Raw genomic sequence first — 18,664 nt, forward strand, 5'->3', positions numbered from 1 at the left:
TTTTTTGGTATGGCTGAGTTTATACATTTATGCAAGTGACTGTCAGTGTAATTACCACTTCCAGCCTGGGGTGGGGCTTGGAATGCATTTATACCTTTACCTACATGGGTACAGTTTGCCTTGGTGAAGTATTTTAGTCTGACGTCACCCTTTGTGAGTTCTGGTGATAGTGCCAGCTTGAAGGTGACTGATTTGTGATCACTTTTAACTAATGATGGTCCAACAGTTGTCACAGTGCATCTGTTTGACATGTTGGTGAGGACCAGATCCAGAATGTTTGTTCTACTTGCTGAAGTATGGAAAATTTTTTCCACAGAATTTGAGTTAACAAAATAAGGAACTTTTGCGCTAGTGAATTAGGGCTAGTGTAGGTTTCCCAGCTGATGGAGGGATAAGTGAAATATCCCATAACCAGTGTGTTCGGTAAAATTTGCATTGTCTCCAGTTTGCTCAAGTAGGCTTCATGGGCATCATGACCCATGGAGGGGGATCTATAATTGGCTATGACCTGAATGGGGGTCTTACTCACTGTAACATGTACCTAGAGTAACTCCATGGAGTTGTCCAGTCTAACTAGATGGGAGGTGAATTTATCTCTAATATAGATTGAAACACTGCCTCCTTTGGTTTTTACATGTTCATTTTGCAGTCTAATGGTGTGGAAGGCATTGTAGTCTTGCATAGCTGGGGTACTCTGTGGCCTTGAACGAGGTTTCTGTGACTGCACAGACATGTAAGGGGTTCTGGAACGAGTGGTGTTGGAATAGGTGTTTCTTCTGTGTAGTTTGTGAACTGGTTGATTTCTAGTATATTTCTTATGTTAATTGGGCTAGAATGGAGGGTTCCCATTGTATGAGAGATGCCATTAAGTTAGTTAGGTATTTACAACTCTCTTGCTGAGTTTTCAGGGTTTAATAGGAATTTGTTATCATTGAGCATAATGGAGTTACTACACTGTCTTTGGATACTAGGTGTAAAGAGGCTGGTAAAAGAGCATAAAGCGGACAAGATTGCTGGCCCTCCATATTGTCCAGTGCTTTAAGTGTTAGCTGGCTATGTGCATAAGGAGGCTAAGGGAGGGCAGTGGGGAATAATGTCGAGTTTGTGTCAGTGATTATAGCGGAAACTCGCACAGTATGCACATTCGATGTACATTCGAGCAGCTGTCAACCAGGGGAACAACTGACAGTTTGTGAGAACTAAACAGGGGGAAACATGAAGTCATTATCTATTATTTGGTTAAAATGTTCCACTTTGATAACCACTAGCAAACTTCACAAATGTCCGTAAACTGTGAGTTGTCGTCAAGTTCACCTCTGACATACATGCACTCCAACACGATTTTACACTTTTCAATACCTGATGTACTAAAAATGGCCTTAAGTTCAATGTGGAAAAGTGCAACATTGCAGCTATTGGTAAGCACCCCCCCCCCCAGATTCAGCCCATAGCATAAATAATATACTATATCAAAATGAAAATGTTGTGAGACACCTGGGCATACAGGTGGATAGCCCTCTGACATTTGACTATCACATTGTAATGATGGTTAGGAAATCCTTTTAACTTGCACAGCTCAGAGCAAGAAGTATTTCTTCCAGATCAAAAGAAGTCCTCACCTCCTTGTGGTAGCCTTTGATTAGACCCATAATTGAGTACAACGCCTCCTTTGGGATGTACCTTATTAAACAAATCAAGCAACTGGAAGAAGCACAGTGATTTGTAACTAAAATGATCAGCGGCCTAAAAGGTCTAAGTTACAAAGCTAGACTGGAGGCTTGTATCCCTTAATTCAGTTTCATGTAGACGTCAGGAGAGACACTCATCTTGTCTAGCTATAAGGGATACAGTGCCCAAACACTCTTACAACTCAAAAAATCAGACTTTCCAGTTAACACTAGGGCCGGAGATCTAAATCTACTCCTGCAAATAAGTGCAACTAAGAGAAAGGATAGGGCTATCATGCAGCATTTACCCCCTCTCTGGAACAAGCTCCTTCTCCAGGTTAAGCACTGTGACACACTGGATGGGGGTCACAAATGCATGCCTGGTATGACAGGCTTGGCTCTCCTTGAAATTTTATTTTTATTTATTTATTTATTTAACATTCATTAACCAGGAAAGTCAGACTAGGACAGAGCCTATTTTCATCAGAGACTTGGGGAGAAATCCTCCAAACATGTCTTTGGAATGTGGGAGGAAATTGGAGTACCTGGAGGAAACCCACATGAATGCAGGGAGGACATGCAGTCTCCACGCAGAAGGTACCCCAGCTGAGAATCAAACCAGAGAACCTCTTGTTGTGAGGCAACAATGTTAACTGCTGCACTACTGCACTGCCCATGAGAGGCAAGGTCAAAGGGTGGATACTGGTAAGGCAGAAACGGCCTCATGGATCGGTTGTCTTGTAACTCCTACTGACCTTTGATCCTAATACAGTGATGCTCATTGTTCAGTTCAGCCACAATATAACTAGTAATTAAATAAAACAAAAGAAACAAGAGAACCAACCATCAAATAACTCTGGAAGACCCAGTGATGCACAGACAGTTAAAAATGGCAGCGATTAACCCTCTCGCACAAGAACAACAACTACTGTTGCCAATATTGCATCAACAGAGATTAAACACGCTCTATTACCTATTTATGTATTTATTTATTAAGTCCATTTACTGGTTTACGACACCAATCTCACTGGACCTATTTCAGGCTTAGCCCATTGGTATACAGATACCAGAAGGATGAATGACATAATCCAGAAAAAGATAAACACAAAAGCTATAACAAGTAAACACTGCATAGTAACGGCATATACTTGCTTTAGGGAAGATGCAGTGAAGACCTGTTGGTCAGACCCAGATTACAACATATAACATATACAAAATTTACAATATATACAATACATTTTAAAGTGTATTCTTGAAGTAATGTCAGTATAGTAGATATATGTTAAGTGGAGAACCAGTGAAAGTCTGAGTTGCTTAGGTGATTTGACCAGATTGAATCATTTACACTAGCTCTGTCTGACAAGATAGGTTTTTAGTTGAGGCCTAAATGCAGTATAATTAGAAAGGGCCCTTCAGGGTTGGCCTCAGTTTGGGAAACAAGTGGAAGAAAAGGCAGTGGTTAGTGTGCTAAAATCTTGTTCTCAGTATTTGAATAACGGGACCTGTCTGATAGTGGGATCTGAGGAAGTATGTGGTGGCGATTGTTTAGTTTTGCAGCAACAAAGTTTATGTTCAGAAACCGAAGTTTGGAGAAAAGAAACACTGGCAGGAGGTTTACTCTTTGCTTGACTGGAAGCCAGTAATTTTTAGTAATAGTGGTGTCGTGGAACTCTGAGCTAGGAAAGTTAGATACGAAATAATGATCTTGTTGAAAAGTAATTTTCAGAGAGACTTTTTGGTAGAGGCTGCTGTAGTTAGAGGAATTCAATATTCCAGTTGAACAAGGAGGATACCTTTTCCTGTGGCAGAATATGCAAGATGGGAGAGGTTAGGGTAGATTTTTCTGGCCCAGAAAATGAGGTAGCTTATTTTGGTTCTTGTTTTTTCTTAAATGGGCTTTGAAATTTAGAGCCCAGTCAAGCCAGATTCCAAGGTATTTGGAGGTGGTTGTAGAATCAATTGCATTGTTGTTGCCATTTTTAAAGAAGATGTTGGTTGGAGCTTTTACTAGCTATGATTTTGGAATTTAGTAGAAGTTTGTTGGTTTTAAGACAAGAATACCTGCAGGTCATTTTGAAGTTACTGTTGAATGAGTGAGAGGGGCTGTATCTATGTATAACCGTATCATCAGCGTGCAAAATGATGAGGAGTTGTGGTAGGTCAAAGGGAGAGTTATTGATTCGGTGGAAAAGAGGAGGAGCAAAGACTGAACTTTGTGAAATTCTGTTTATTATGAGAGCCAGTTTGAGAGGCCTGTCCCAACCTTTAATCTGAAGGACGTATTCTGGGAAGATTTGGAACCAGGCTGAGACTATTAGGCTGATAACAATGTCTGATAGGTGGTTTAGTATGTGTTTTTTTTTTTTTGGCTGAGGTTTTATGACCTCTGAGAATTTACAGTTTAAAAGTTCCAAACACATTTCCAGCAAACAACAAACAAAATCAAGTGTAATTTATACTGGTGTAGAGAAACTTGCAATATTTGTCAAATCTGATTGAAAATGCCTCCAAACCAGTGGACAGAGATGCATTTTTAGAGTAATACAACCAAAAGGGTTTCAGTCATTTTAGGTTTGTTTTAGAAAGGCTCAGGCATCACCATCTCTGTTGTACTGAATTTGCAACAATGAAAGGACATATACCAAGGAATTTGTGATATGCCTTTTGGATGTTTAAAACATGTTTCAATGCAGCATAAGGGGGTACTACACTCTTGAGTGTGATGCCCTTTGGATGAGATGTTCAACTGAGGGCCCATCCGCTTGAGTTAGTGGTAGCTCTGGTGGATGCAAAAGATCCCACAGCACTAACTGAAAAAAGACAAGGGGTTGCTTTATTATAGGATCACAGGATCATAGGAAGTTACTAGGCTAATGGCCCTAGGGCCCTCACAAGCCTAGCCAAGTTCTACCCTTATTTCCATGATCAGCACCTAATGCCCATGTTCAAGAGGGATAGAGGTGGAACCCCTGTGGTGAATTTATGATTACCCATCCAATTGTCTAGACTGCGTTTGAAGAGTTTCAATGAGGTGCTCTGTTTGACATGAAGTGCGAGTCTGTTCCAAAGGTGTGATAACCTCTGGGAGACAAATCTCTGCCTCCAGTAGGTTCTATTAATGTCACACACCAGGTTAAAGTCTTTAGAGTGAGTAACCCATGTAACATTTGACTTGCAGATATGCGGCATTTCCAATAAAGCAGGATCAGAGATTGGTTTATATGCAAGGCAGAGATCTTCTCTGAGTAGTCTATATGAAACCGAATAAAGTGACAGTGATTTCAGATGATCCACATAGAACAGATGATGAAGACCTTGAATTTCCCTTGTGAGGAACCTTTGTGGTTTCTCCAGTTGCTGCAGGTGCCTGGACATGTACATACCAAAAGGGGCATCGAACTCAGTTACTGGCCTGATGAGGGAAAAGTACAGGGAGGTTATCATTTCTTTTTTTCTGGAAGCAATGCCCTTACTTATGAGATAGCAATATAGAATGCCCTTTTTACCACTCTGGAGACATGGTGATCAAAGGCAAGATTACTGTCAACCTGCGTACCCAGGTGTCTCACCACTGACGGCATACTTAGGGTGTTGCTATTGATGTGGTAGTTAGCAGGAACATTGCTCTTACTGAAAGCGATGATAATACATTTTTTTGGCATTGAGTTTAAGGCCATAACTTAGGCACCAATCATTTCTTTGTGTAAGACCCTCTTGTAGGACTTTGACATAATTTGGAAATTCTATGACTCCTCCCAGTTTGCAGTCATCAGCAAACTTTGTCAGCCACAGACCTTTAGTTTTTGCTCGTACTTTGCAGTAGTAGAGTCCAAAAAGTAGAGATCCCAGGACTGATCCCTGTTTTGACTGTATGTGTTCTATCAGTGAGCTAGTTAGTGACCCTTCTAATGATATAAGGGTTGATACCTAGCTGGGTAAGTTTGTCAATGATGCCTCAGTGGGAGATAGTGTCAAAAGCCTTGGCTAAGTCTAGATAGGCTGTATGCACAGATTTCCCCTCGTCCAGGACTTTGGTGACTGTCTCAAAGATGCCCACCAGGTTAACATTTTATATTAACACTTTTCACTTTTCGTTCATTATTTACACATTATAAAATACTTTAGAAATCATACTAAATTACTTTACATACTCATTTTACTAAATCCATCACCCACACACTTTCCAACATGACCATTTTTATATCATTTTTATATATTTAATTCCTCGTTATCTTTTATTTTGGGATACAGCAATTCTTGACATCTTTTTCATAAACACCACATAGCGATGAATAAAATTTTATCCCATTTTCAATTTCTTTTTCTCTCCCAAACTTATTTTTCCTTTACAGGACCATATTCATTTCAATGTTTTTAAATAATTTCTAGTCAAAAGAAATTTTGAATGTCAAAAAGCCTTGTTTTTTTTTTACAATCCAAAAACAATGTCATGATATATTTTCAGTATTACAATTATTACACATTCTTTCTTTTACTATTTTATATTGCATGTTACTTTTCACTGGCTTTGAAAAAGGATTCCACTCTTTTTTGCCATTTCCATACTGCTTACTTGTAGCCCCCCCCCCTCACCCATTTTTCCTACGGATCAATATGATAGTTTGCTTTCATTATTTAAAAAAAACCCCAAAAAGTACACAAAGGCACCAAAAATCACTAAGAAGTCCACAGGTATCCTGAATATGGAAAGGAGACTCCATGCAGTATTGCAACAAACATGAGTTTATTCAGCAAGCAAGACACACATTAACGCTATACACACACTACGTTTTCGTTTCAATTGCTTCTTCAGATGGGGACTGAATCCTATCGGATTGCTTTTATAATTCCTGCAATAGAAAAATTCCATCAATTAACCTATCACATGGAGAGAGAACTGAGTTAATTAATACAGAGGTCTACATTCCATATTTAGGGTACATGTGGACTTCTTTTCATTATTTTAAGCCATACATTTCTTTCCATTTCTGCTTCATTTAGATCAATTTTGTGTGTCTTTATTTTAATTTCATATTCATTCCTTTCCATATCTTTTGTTTCTCTTTTTATTTTTTTACTCCTCCACATCCGCATACCTTTATCTTTTTCAGATAATAAACTTCCTTCTATTGAATTTTAGACACTTTTCCATACCTAAAACAAATTTACTGGTGCTATGAAAACAACTAGATTTATTAAATTCACCCCTTTTATTCTTGTACATTATAAACTATCCCGTTTTTCAACCTAGTGCCTCATAAAAAAAAATAAAATAAAATAAAAAAATAGCCATCAATTCACTTTCCATACTGCTTGGAAACATATACAAACTACTTACTCATGCTAGGTTTCCTAAAGTATATGTGTATAGTCTCTTTCTTAGGGACATCTAAAATATCCTCCACCAGTCTGTCAACGTTCATAATCTTTTTAGAGCTTCTCTCCAGTGTTCTTTAACTATTTGTTCTCTTCCAAACCTAACCCCTACAGCACCACTTTCTCTTCTGGTAAAAGACATTCCTATCATTCTTACAAATTCTCCAACCCCCTTACTTTTTGACTTATTTAACTGTATACCTATTGTATCCAATGTTGCTTTTGCTTACTAAAACCAAACCATCTGCATAGGTTAACATTAGTGGTACCTTCATCCCTTCCTATTTACCAGCTGCTAACCTTAGTTAATAAGTTTGCATAACTGCATTTACTACCATCACAAACTACATGCTCAACGGACAACCCCACTTTAACCCTCTCAGTTTTATCTTTTTTTCTGCCCATCCATTCACCATCACAGGCACACAAGAATTTTTATAATTTCTCCTCAGTAACCTCATTTTTCCAACCTCATATTCTTTTAAAAATGTTCAAGACTTCCCCCTGTTAAATACTATCAAACACCTCAGCCATATCACTGTCACTTTTCTATCTCCTCCCCCCTTAGCTGTTCACTCAACCACTTCTTTACCTACCATCTGCATTTCATTTGCTCTTTTCCCTTTAACCTTGTACACCCTTAATCCCGTTCTTCTTTCATGGTGCCTATCATTCTTTTCTAAATAATCTCCATAAACATTTTAGAGTTAGTATTTCTCAACATAGCTGGTCTCCAGTTTTTATTTCTTCTCTCTCCCCCTTTTTCCCTTTTAACTTTTATAAGCACTTTATGAATCACTTTTTCTTTTATAACTTCCTTCATCCATTCACTCAATATTTCTAGAAAAACATCTTCTTCATTATCTGCTGTTTCTTTATAAAATCTATAACCTAATGCATCTTGACCTGCTGAGGAATTTTCTTTATTTTCGTTTATAGCATCCTCCCTTTCCTCTTGATTATTTTTTTTCATTTTTTCCATTACTGGCCTTTTCACTTTCTTTACTTTCCATAAACTTTCTCTTGCATTCTTCTTCTCATACATATTCTGTACATACCTTTCCGCTTTAGCCATAATTTCCTCTTCTTTATATTTCATCTGTCAATATCCGTCATTTATTACATTCATTTTTCTCTCATTATATCTCAATTTCTTATCTAAAAATGGGGAAACTTCTTTTATCCCATTCAAATAATATTTTGACTAAATACTTTTCTTTCCATTTTTTTCGTTATTTGTTTACATAATTTATCTTCTTCATCAAGATTTCCCCTTCCCCTTTCTGTACTATTCTTTCACGAATTTCTGTTTTTGCTTATTGTGTGTCATTTTTTCCTTCTTCCATTGTTTTCTCTCTTTTATTTAAAGTTTTTTAATATACATTTTTTCTGTGCCATCTGCCACTTTATCAGACTACTGTAAAATGGCTTCATCATCATATGATCTTCCTACAACTACCTCTTCCCTTTAAGACATACCATTCCTACATTTTTTCTTTTTTTAAGCCATTCCATTCCTAAAAGATTTCCTGTCAGTCTTTTTAACTCTGTTTCTTTTTGTTATACTATTATTCTCTCCTGTTATTACCCATCCGGCAATATGATCTTTTCCCTTTTTGTGTTTTTTTTTCAGTTCATTTTTTGTCCTCCTTTTCTCCTCCCTTCCCCAATAGAACCTTCCACTTTTTTCTGTCCTAGAGTTCACATCTACCGCTACTTCTTCCTATGTTTCTAATACTCCATGCCTGATTTCTATCTCTATGTGTGTTTCTAGATCCAAGACTTCACATAGAGCATATTTTTCTAAATATTACATCATAGTCCTTCACCCCTACCCAACACAATTTTTCATCATTGTCTTTTATCCTTTCTTGCTTAAAAAGTTGTTCTTTGTGCTCATTTCCTCACATTGTCTTTCTCTATTAATTAGTGGACAATCACACCAGCTCCTCACTGTCATATTTCCTACAATATGGTCTACATAATAGCCAAACATCCCACACTGCCCACACCTTTTTTTCCCTTTTTTGTAAATGTGATTAATCCATTAGAAAACAGACACACACACACACACACACACACACACACACACACACACACACACACACACACACACCCAAAACCATGGCTGCCCTAGTACTTAACACTTCTTTTTACATACTTTTTTATTATCAGGTTAGGCACATGCTACATCTTGTTATTTTCTGTTTTTTTACAGGTATATAAACTTCCCATCCCCCAAGACATACTTTTCTGTCATCCACATTTTTTAATATTATGCACTTTCTGACATATGTTTAGAAGGAACATTTTAATTAATTTTCTGCTATCTCAGTTGTTCTTAACTGCAACAGTTTTCTTTTTTCACTATACATTTAAATGTAAAATTGCCTATGTCAGAAGTGATAATTCGATAAAGGTGTGTTTAAAAACATAGTCCTTCCTAGGAGATATATTATTTCAAATTTCACAATTATGAACTTTTTCTGCTAATGCAAAAGTTATTTCACAGGCAGGTTCAGTTAATATCAGACAAAATGAATCCTAAGGGAATAACATCATTGCCTAAAACACTTTACCTGTTGGTTTGCTGTTCGTCCTTTGTTTTCACCATCATCACAGGCCTTTCCCCTCAACTCTAAAGAGCTCCAGTTTGTCTCCAATGCACCTGCACACCCTTTTCTTTCTGCATTCTTTCACTGGAACCTGGTATTCCCATTGCGTATGTTTTTACTCTGAAAATACCGCTGTCAATCTCTTTCTGTTTACCACTCCCTGTTCCATCTTCTTTTAGCTCAGCATAAAGCACTCCCTTAAAACATGCCCCCTTTCTATCCATACCATCATTTACAGCATCCTTCTGTCTTTCTGTAATCTCTACATCTTCAAATAACCTGTCCATGGGTTGGGAGGGTGGCCTAATGGTTAAGGTGTTTGCCTTACAAACACAAGGTGCAGGGTTTGAGTCTCAGAAGGGATAATTGGCTAGGCTTGCAATGGCTTGTAAGGGCAGTTAGCCTAGTACTAACCTATGAACCTATAATCAACCCACTCCACTGCATGGCCTCCAATTCTTCTGGTTCTGCTTCATGCATCATTTTTTTTTTTTTTGGAAAATAGACTCATCCAGACCCCCCCTGATGGCACAATATTCACCACCAAATCAAATTTTCCCCTTCGGAATTACACTTTCCATTCTCTTCTTCGCCATTTCATCGCCACTCTCAGCCTCCATCTTAGATTCAGTGATAACCAGCAACAGCCCTCTGGTGCCACCTAGTGACCACCTAAGAAAAAGTCCTCTAAAGAGTAAGGAAAGTTATTTTATCCATTTATTTATTTTATATGCATTTGATTACTGGGAAGTCCGAATGGGTAGAAGCCCATTTTTAGCAGAGGCCCAGGGAAAAAAAGCTTCAAATTATTACAAAACTTTTTAAGAACAATAGCTCTACAGTCTTCAAAAATAAAACGAAAACATCTGCAGTTTAAATAATTATAACAAATCAGACATAATATAAAAACATTGGTTAAAAATCATTAAAAGGTATATGACAATCATTTAATATTTAGAGAAATTTTGGACAGTTTGTAGAGAAATTAAAGGTAAGTTAGTCTAATACACATATGAATTGCAATATGAAGTGAGGGAAAAGGTTTATGGTATATTTAGACAGAAAGTCAGGGTAGAGAATTAGATAACAGTAAGGAAGTAAGTGAAGAAAGGTGATTAAGGAGGTATAAGGAATGTAAAGGTACTTGTTCAGATTTAGGGATGTAGCTTATCCAGGTTTGAGCAAGAACATAGTCAGATCTTAGTGAGAAAGTAGTTTTGAAAGGTGGGAGGGTATAAACCTGATAGTTACAGGTAAGTAGTTCCAGACCTTAGCACCCTTGTATGAATACAAAAAATGCCCACCACATTTGCTAGGTTTGTTGACAGACAGGAGTTTTTGACCACTGGATCATAATGACCAACTGGTATCTTAGCTGTGTAGAATGTTTTTTAGTGTGGGACAGGCAGATGAATGCTGGATATTTTATAGGTTGTAAGAAGTTATGTATATGTTAGATGATGAGGCAGTTCTAACCAGTTTAGGTTTTTCAGTGCTATACAGTGTTCGGTTCTGAAAAGAGTATTTGCTGCACATTTTGCAACGTTGTTATAGCATTCTTCAGAAGTTAGTAAAGATGGGGGCACCATAAAGAAGACTGGGGAGGAGATACGTATTGACAAGGTTCTCAGTGCCATGGCTAAATTTCTCCTAGGCAGTATGAATATCACCTCAGGTCTCCCTGAAAAGAGGATACTGGTCAAGTGGGTCAATGAAGAATATATAGATAAATAAAATAAAATATAATATGTTTCAGCAGTGAAACTGGGGCTGGAAATAAAATGGCATTCACTGGATTCATTTCTTCAATTATTATGGATAGAGACAATACCAAATGATTTCAGGAAACCCAATGAGCAGCACATAACATTGTGTCACACTTTTAATATTAAGAAATACAGAATTACACAGTATGATATCCCAGAATCAACAGGGAACACAGGTGTGACTAGGCATATTCTTTGTACTCTAATGAGTACAGTTTTCTTGATATTACTTAGGGAAAACATGGCTGTTTATGCAATACTGTGATCACAACTTTCTAAATTAATTCCTCCAAAAAGAATTACACAGAATGATAAAATATATATTTAAAGGTTTTAGAGGGAAAGTGATGCAAACATTTGTTAAGTGCTGGGAGTCATGTCAAATTTTAAACTGCCACATGGGTTGGGGGGCAGCAGTAACAGCGCACAAGTAGAAAATTAAATTCTCTGCCCACAACCCTGGTGTAGGTTATTGTTGTATAATTCTTATCTGAGTAATAATAATACATACCGCTGGTACTTTTTTGTAGTATTTATTGGAATGCTGATGTCAGACAAGAAGAAGAAGACCAAGTTGTCCAAGGAAAGAAAAAGTGCGTAAATGCTGTATAACCTGCACCATCATTGTTAATTATTAGAAATACACACTGGCCATAGTTTTTATATATTTTTGAGAGCAGTCATGAAGTGAACATTTTCTGTCTTAACATATATTAAAAATAGTTCCCTTTTGCTTTTGTATTGCATCATTTTCAGTCTTATTTATAATAAGTTTCATTGAAAAAAATTAAATGTTTAGTGTGTTTTACAGTATTTGTTTTCATCCTCAGTTTCTCTTCAGCTGAACACAGGTTTACAATAAATCCTAGACATACTCCTCCTCAGCTTCTCTTCAGCTGAACACAGGTTTACAATACATCCTAGACATACTCTTCCTCAGTTCTCTTTAGCTGAACACAGGTTTACAATGAACCCTAGACATACTCTTCCTCAGTTCTCTTCAGCTGAACACAGGTTTACAATAAATCCTAGACATACTCCTCCTCAGCTTCTCTTCAGCTGAACACAGGTTTACAATAAATCCTAGACATACTCCTCCTCAGCTTCTCTTCAGCTGAACACAGGTTTACAATAAATCCTAGACATACTTTTGCTTTTGTTGAAATGATTACCATTTAAAAAAAGTTGGCAGCAGTATTGTGCAGGTTCTGAAACTTTTCGTTTTAGGCCATATTGTGCCCAGTTACTCTGTTCTGTGTAATTTGCCTTGAAAAAGTACATCATATATACAAACGTGATTGTGTGTGTGTCTATGGTATGTATGAGTGATATGTGCAATTTGCCTTGAAAAAGTACATTATATATACAAAGGTGTGTGTGTGTGTGTGTGTGTGTGTGTGTGTGTGTGTGTCTATGGTATGTATGAGTGACATGTGCAATTTGCCTTGAAAAAGTACAGTATCTATACAAAGGTGTGTGTGTGTGTGTGTGTGTGTGTGTGTGTGTGTGTGTGTGCGCGCATGGTCTGTATGAATGATATGTGCAATACTTTGTTTAGGAATGGTGGACTTATTTGTTGGTAGCACTGTTGTTTTTTCCAATACCTGTCATTTTTATGAATTACTTCACTTTTCAAAATGTTAAGAATACAGTTTGTAGCTATTTAGTTTTGTTGTTATAGTTACAGTATAATACAGCTTTGAATTTTAACAACTAAAGCTACACTGCTATATCCAGGTTTACAAACATATAACAAAATGACAGTGTAGTTTATTTTCATCTGTAGGGCTATAGATGTAGAAAAAGTGTCCATTATTGTTTACAATTGTGCTTTTAATAAAATCTATCATTTGACTTTTTAAGTTACATTTCTGGCTCTGTGTAATGGTCAGTTGCTTTCAAAGGTTCCATATTCACTTTGGCTCTCAGTTAGGCTTCATTTCTTCAGAGTTATAAGAAGTTATCCTGCTGAGACTGAATCACTGATTGGCTGAATTACACAATTCATGGTAAAGTCACTCTCAGTTATTCACTACGAGGGGTCTAGAAATTTAATTAATAGAATTTTGGAATGCACTGATAAGAGAGTGACGCCACACAAAGAAGTGATTTTCACCTTTAAATAAGACATAGGGAATTAGAGTTTCCTATTTGTTTTTAAAGCATTTTTAGAATAGTTATTTTTAGGCTACAGAAAGAAGGAAAACACTATAACCGTGCAGCAACAGCTGTGATGAATCTTCTTTCAACAAAAGTAATTTACAAAAAGTACAGACGGTGAAACAATTTTTATGAAACGTGCAGATACTGCCACGATTAACAAAACTGCAGAATGTTAGAAAGTTACAAAAGTAGAGAGAGAGTGAAGCAACTACCAAAAGTGCAAAAGGTGAAACAGTTCTTCTAACAGTCTGGATTCCACTCCAAGAGTACATATGATGTCAGAGTAGATTATGCTACATTATGGATGTATGGGGGTCAGGTTCTGGAGGCATTCATCCAGCTTAGGCATTACTTTCTGCAGCACAATTCGGATCTGAGGAGTGCAGATCAGAAGACTGGGAGAATGGACTTTGCTTATTACAGGCTGGGAAATGTAGTAAATCTTTTTTGCTCTTCAACAGAGTTGAGGAGCACCAGATCAGAGTGGCACTGAAAGCTAAATGCTACGGCTCTGTCACTAACCACTAATGCAGATGCAAACAAACAAAGCAAAATGTTTTACCATATTGGCTCTACTGCATACGATTAATCCAGGAAGGATGCCTTGGGGCCAAAAAATCATGCCAAAGAGCTCCATCTCTTCAACACTCTTGTAGAAAATATGGTTTCCCTTTCAGTCATTTTCTTGATCAGCACCTCACCTGACAGCAGAATGCCTTTTTCGCCCTTTAGATTCTCCAAACTCCTTTAAAACTGACTCAGTGAGTCTCGTAGATTGTGTAACTTCTGCAGCACTGATTCTGACCACTAACTGTTTAAGCAGTTGCTTCTCCCCCAAAACTTAATTACTTGCAGGTGAGAGCTTGAAGAGTGAACTATCTACCATACCCTCAGCTAAGGTCTAACACCAATAAAAATGTTGACCTATTCTAGGTCTCACCTTAGCAGTCCTATACCTTCCATTTATTATTACCAGCTGGTTACTCCTCAAGCTATGTTACGATATAATGAGACAAAGCCTGTCTATGCCGACATTTTGGGCAATAATCTCAAATCTATTTATTCTATCTAAATAGCTATACTTTATTGAAAATGCTAAACAAAGCTTGTTTCACTTTCCTATTAAATACGAACAGGGTCAGAAAAAAAGAAAAACAGAATACTACACAATGTAAAAAAAAATACAGTCTTCAAAAAGTGCTTCTCGGACAGACAGTGCCCTTGAATATATCTCAGATGTGGAGCTGGAAACAGCAGTACAAATAGTACAAATAAAAGCCAATGCATTGAGATTTAATGAAAATAATTTATAAATGACATAACCCCATCTGGCCATACCTGTCAGCTTTTCTTATAGGCTGAATTTACATTGTGATATACAATTTGCATCATATATCAGCTTAGAGATATTCTGAGATATATGTTCAAACGATGTTTTGAATAAAATACATATTAAATGTGTTTCATTGCTGAACTAACAATACAGCTTTTTTTCCACTAAAGTTAATTCACGAAGAAGTGTCCTATTAACTGCCATGCAATGCTAGCCCAAACCAAAATGATGAAACTGCTGGCAATCCAGTGACTGCGAGAGAAGATACTAAGAAGCCATACTGATGCAGGCTCATAGGAATTCCACATGTGATATTTGAAAAAGGGTTCACAAAATGCAAGTTTGCCAGTTCATAAATGTTAAAAGAAAGTTTTGTCAGTTTTATTTAACATGTTGCAACTCAAAGTTTGCTGTGAATAGGCAACAAATTGTGGCAATCACATATACAAGGTTTAACGTTCCTGTCCGAACAGAGAAAATGCACCCCCCTCACACACAGACACACACAGACACAATCATCACTAACAAAGTGATTCCTCTTTTAAGAAAACAAATCCAAAAACTGACTCACTGTCACAGACTATAAGGACTCCTATACTGATTATGTGATATATGTATATATCTATTTATCTGTCTATCTATCTATATATGAAAGCCCCACATCGCAAATCCTCCTCCCTCTCTTTAATAACTTTCTGATCCAAAACCCATCAAAATATCAATTATCTGCAGTTCCTCAGACTCAAAGATAGATACCTCCTCAAAGTCACTAGACTCCTAAAATCATTACATACTACATGGATAGCTAAGGAACACAATTGTCTTAATGAAGTTAGAGACATAACTTGGACAACCTGGAAAACAGCCCCTCTGATGAAAGTAGAAATCACTTTGTACTACAATGAAATGTAGCTGCTGATAACACAAGGCCAACTTCCTTACCACAACAGAAACGTCTACACAATACAATCAAAATAAAGGTTAGGGACTTGTTAATTGGATGTACCTTTCCTAAGGATCCCTGATGTGGAGGTGCCAACGAAACAACATTTGAATAGATATTTATCTCTATCTCTGTATCTATACATAGATAGATACACATGCATACACACACACACAGATATCCATCAGACTTTATAAAGCAATTCTCCACTCTCCCTGTCTGGAGATCCCCTAAAAGTAATTGTTTTCTTTCTCCAAATAAAGTCAATGCTCAGCCATTCTCATTCTACTTTAAAATTGATCTCAACAAAAGATGTAACCAAAGAACTCAATAAAGTTCCATCTTATATCATATCAGGAATCAATGGCATCTAGGCATGGTTCATACTTCTTTGTAAAAAACATATCCTGCAACCTCTGAAACACCTCTACGACTTATGTATACCAAGAGTATCATGTTCTCTCAATGGAAAATTCAGGAAAATCTGTATCCTCACAACTTTAGGCAAAATACTTGAAAAAGTAATTTACAACCATCTAGTCAACCATCTTGAAAACCACAAAATCCATGAATTTGGCCTGAGAAAAGTACAGTAACTGCACTCTGTACCTTCAATGATGATACTTAAAATAAGGACAAAGGGCTTTGCACTAAGACTGTGTTTATCAACTTAGCAAAAGTTTTCAACGTTGTAGCTCATGCATTCCTACTCATCTCAATCCAAGAATCTGTATGTTCACAGACTTTCTATCCAGTAAATGCTCTAAAAATACTAACTGGAGTCACATGGTCACCAGCGGCCCCAGTGCCAAAGGTGTTATATAAGGTTCACTATTCGCCATTCTCCATATTTATTTACAAATGTCTGTCAGATGTTGAACTGCTGCCTGTTATTCGCTATGCTGAAAACATGGTAACCGACAGTTCCACCCCCGTTATACTCACACACACAAAACAAACCAACTAGAACATGACTTTTCAGAACTGAGACACTGAGATACTGGCTTAACTAACATAAGCGCATCCTCAGTGTACAGACATCCAACCAGAAGTAAATGAGAATCAAACAGCAACAGAAAACGCCAGAAAAGAAAATAACGAATATAAAATGTAGCAGAGATTGAGAGACACGTTATGACAGATGGAACTAACAGATTACAGGAAGGAAATAGAACTAAAATGTTAGTAGACAAATGTGTGCAACAGCAAGAGAAGGGAATGCAGCAAACAGAATGCCACTATGGAAGCACCGAATAGTGAAAACTATTAAGCAAATTAGGCAAGAGATATTACAAGAATATAGAAAAGGGAACAGAGCATCAGAAATTCTTAGATAGGTATGGTAAAATCACCACACAGTATTAAAACAGACAAGGATTTATCAGACATAATGTCCAATAAATAAACTAAAAATATCAGCATAAGCAGAGAAACGTAGACTACGTGTACATAAATGTAAAGTAAAAATATAAAACAAACGATTCATTGATGACCCAAACATGTTTTATACAGAACTGGGAACAAAGCCAAAATAACAGAAATACTAATAAAAAAGCAAAAACATGTACATTTGGAGAAGCATTTAAGAAGGCCCCGTTGTACCAAAGAGGATGAATGGACAGAAGTATTAAAATAAATAAGAATAATATACAGGATGTGAAATGGGATGAAGTAATGGGCAGAAAAACTGAGACATAATTAAGAGTGCTCCTAAATGAACCCCCCCCCAAAAAAAAACAAAACAAACAAACAAAGAAACACAGGTCCAGATGAAGCACCTAACTTCTGGCTATAAGTACTGATATCTTTACACAAAGATTTATCCCTGAGTAAAAAGTACATATATGCACATCCAAGCAGACACCAACCTGGTTAGAAATAGAAAAAAATTAGACTCATCCTTAAGAGGGAACCGACAAGCCATCCTAAGAACTACAGACCAATAACTTGTCTTATGAGAATATATAATTATATATTAGAATTGATAAAGACAGAACTGATAGCCATCTATTAAAAAAACTCAGTCTTGGCAAAATAAGAAAAAATAATAAAAGATAGTAATATGCAACAGAGGATCATTGGGTGTTGAAAAAAGCCATTCTACAGAGCTATAAAAAGAGGAAAAAACTAAGTATGGTACAGATAGATTACAGAAAAAACACCTGACAAAATACCACATTCATGGATAATGAAATGCTTATATATGGTACACCCCTACGTCAATCACTTACAAGGCAGTGACTATGAAATAGTGATAAACCACTGTGTGGCATAGCCACGACAAAGAACAAATTGTATCCCAAGGATAAAAATTCAAACAGGTATTGGACTGCTGATTTGTCTTACCAAAAATGTTAGCAGGCTTTTAAAACAAATTACATTTCCCTTGGTCTGCATGAACTATGAAATTCATTGAAACTGACTATATGTGTATGTCTGTAGTCATGAAACTGCATATATATATTTGCTGACATCATCATATCAAGTCATAATGAAAATTTTAAACCACACAAAAACAAGTCTAAGATGACTTATTCGCTTAGATCAACAGAAACCTTTCGGAAAGAAACGGGAAAGGGAATCGACGCAAAAATGACAATCTGGCAGAAACAGGGACCCCCCCCCAAAAAAAAAATAAACAGAACATAAAGAACAGGGCCAGAAGAAAATTAAATAACTCTGGAAAGCTACTACAAACAATTAAGAAAGTAGATGCAAAAAAAAAAGCATATAGTAGTCAAAGAAAACAAGGATGAATGTATCATTAATCACTGAAATAGTTACTCCTAACACTTATAATG

The 18,664-nt window shown here is 36.8% G+C and overlaps 1 protein-coding gene across 1 annotated transcript in view; it reads right to left on the reverse strand.

The window, feature by feature from the left end:
* SLC4A10 (solute carrier family 4 member 10) overlaps positions 1-18,664 on the reverse strand; it is a 3,247,445-nt gene that overhangs the window by 1,743,644 nt on the left and 1,485,137 nt on the right. The gene's annotated exons all lie outside the window — the stretch shown is intronic.

The sequence above is a fragment of the Protopterus annectens genome, chromosome 6.part0, assembly GCF_019279795.1.
Source record: "Protopterus annectens isolate FY-2018-M chromosome 6.part0, PAN1.0, whole genome shotgun sequence".
NCBI classification, from domain to species: domain Eukaryota; kingdom Metazoa; phylum Chordata; order Ceratodontiformes; family Protopteridae; genus Protopterus; species Protopterus annectens.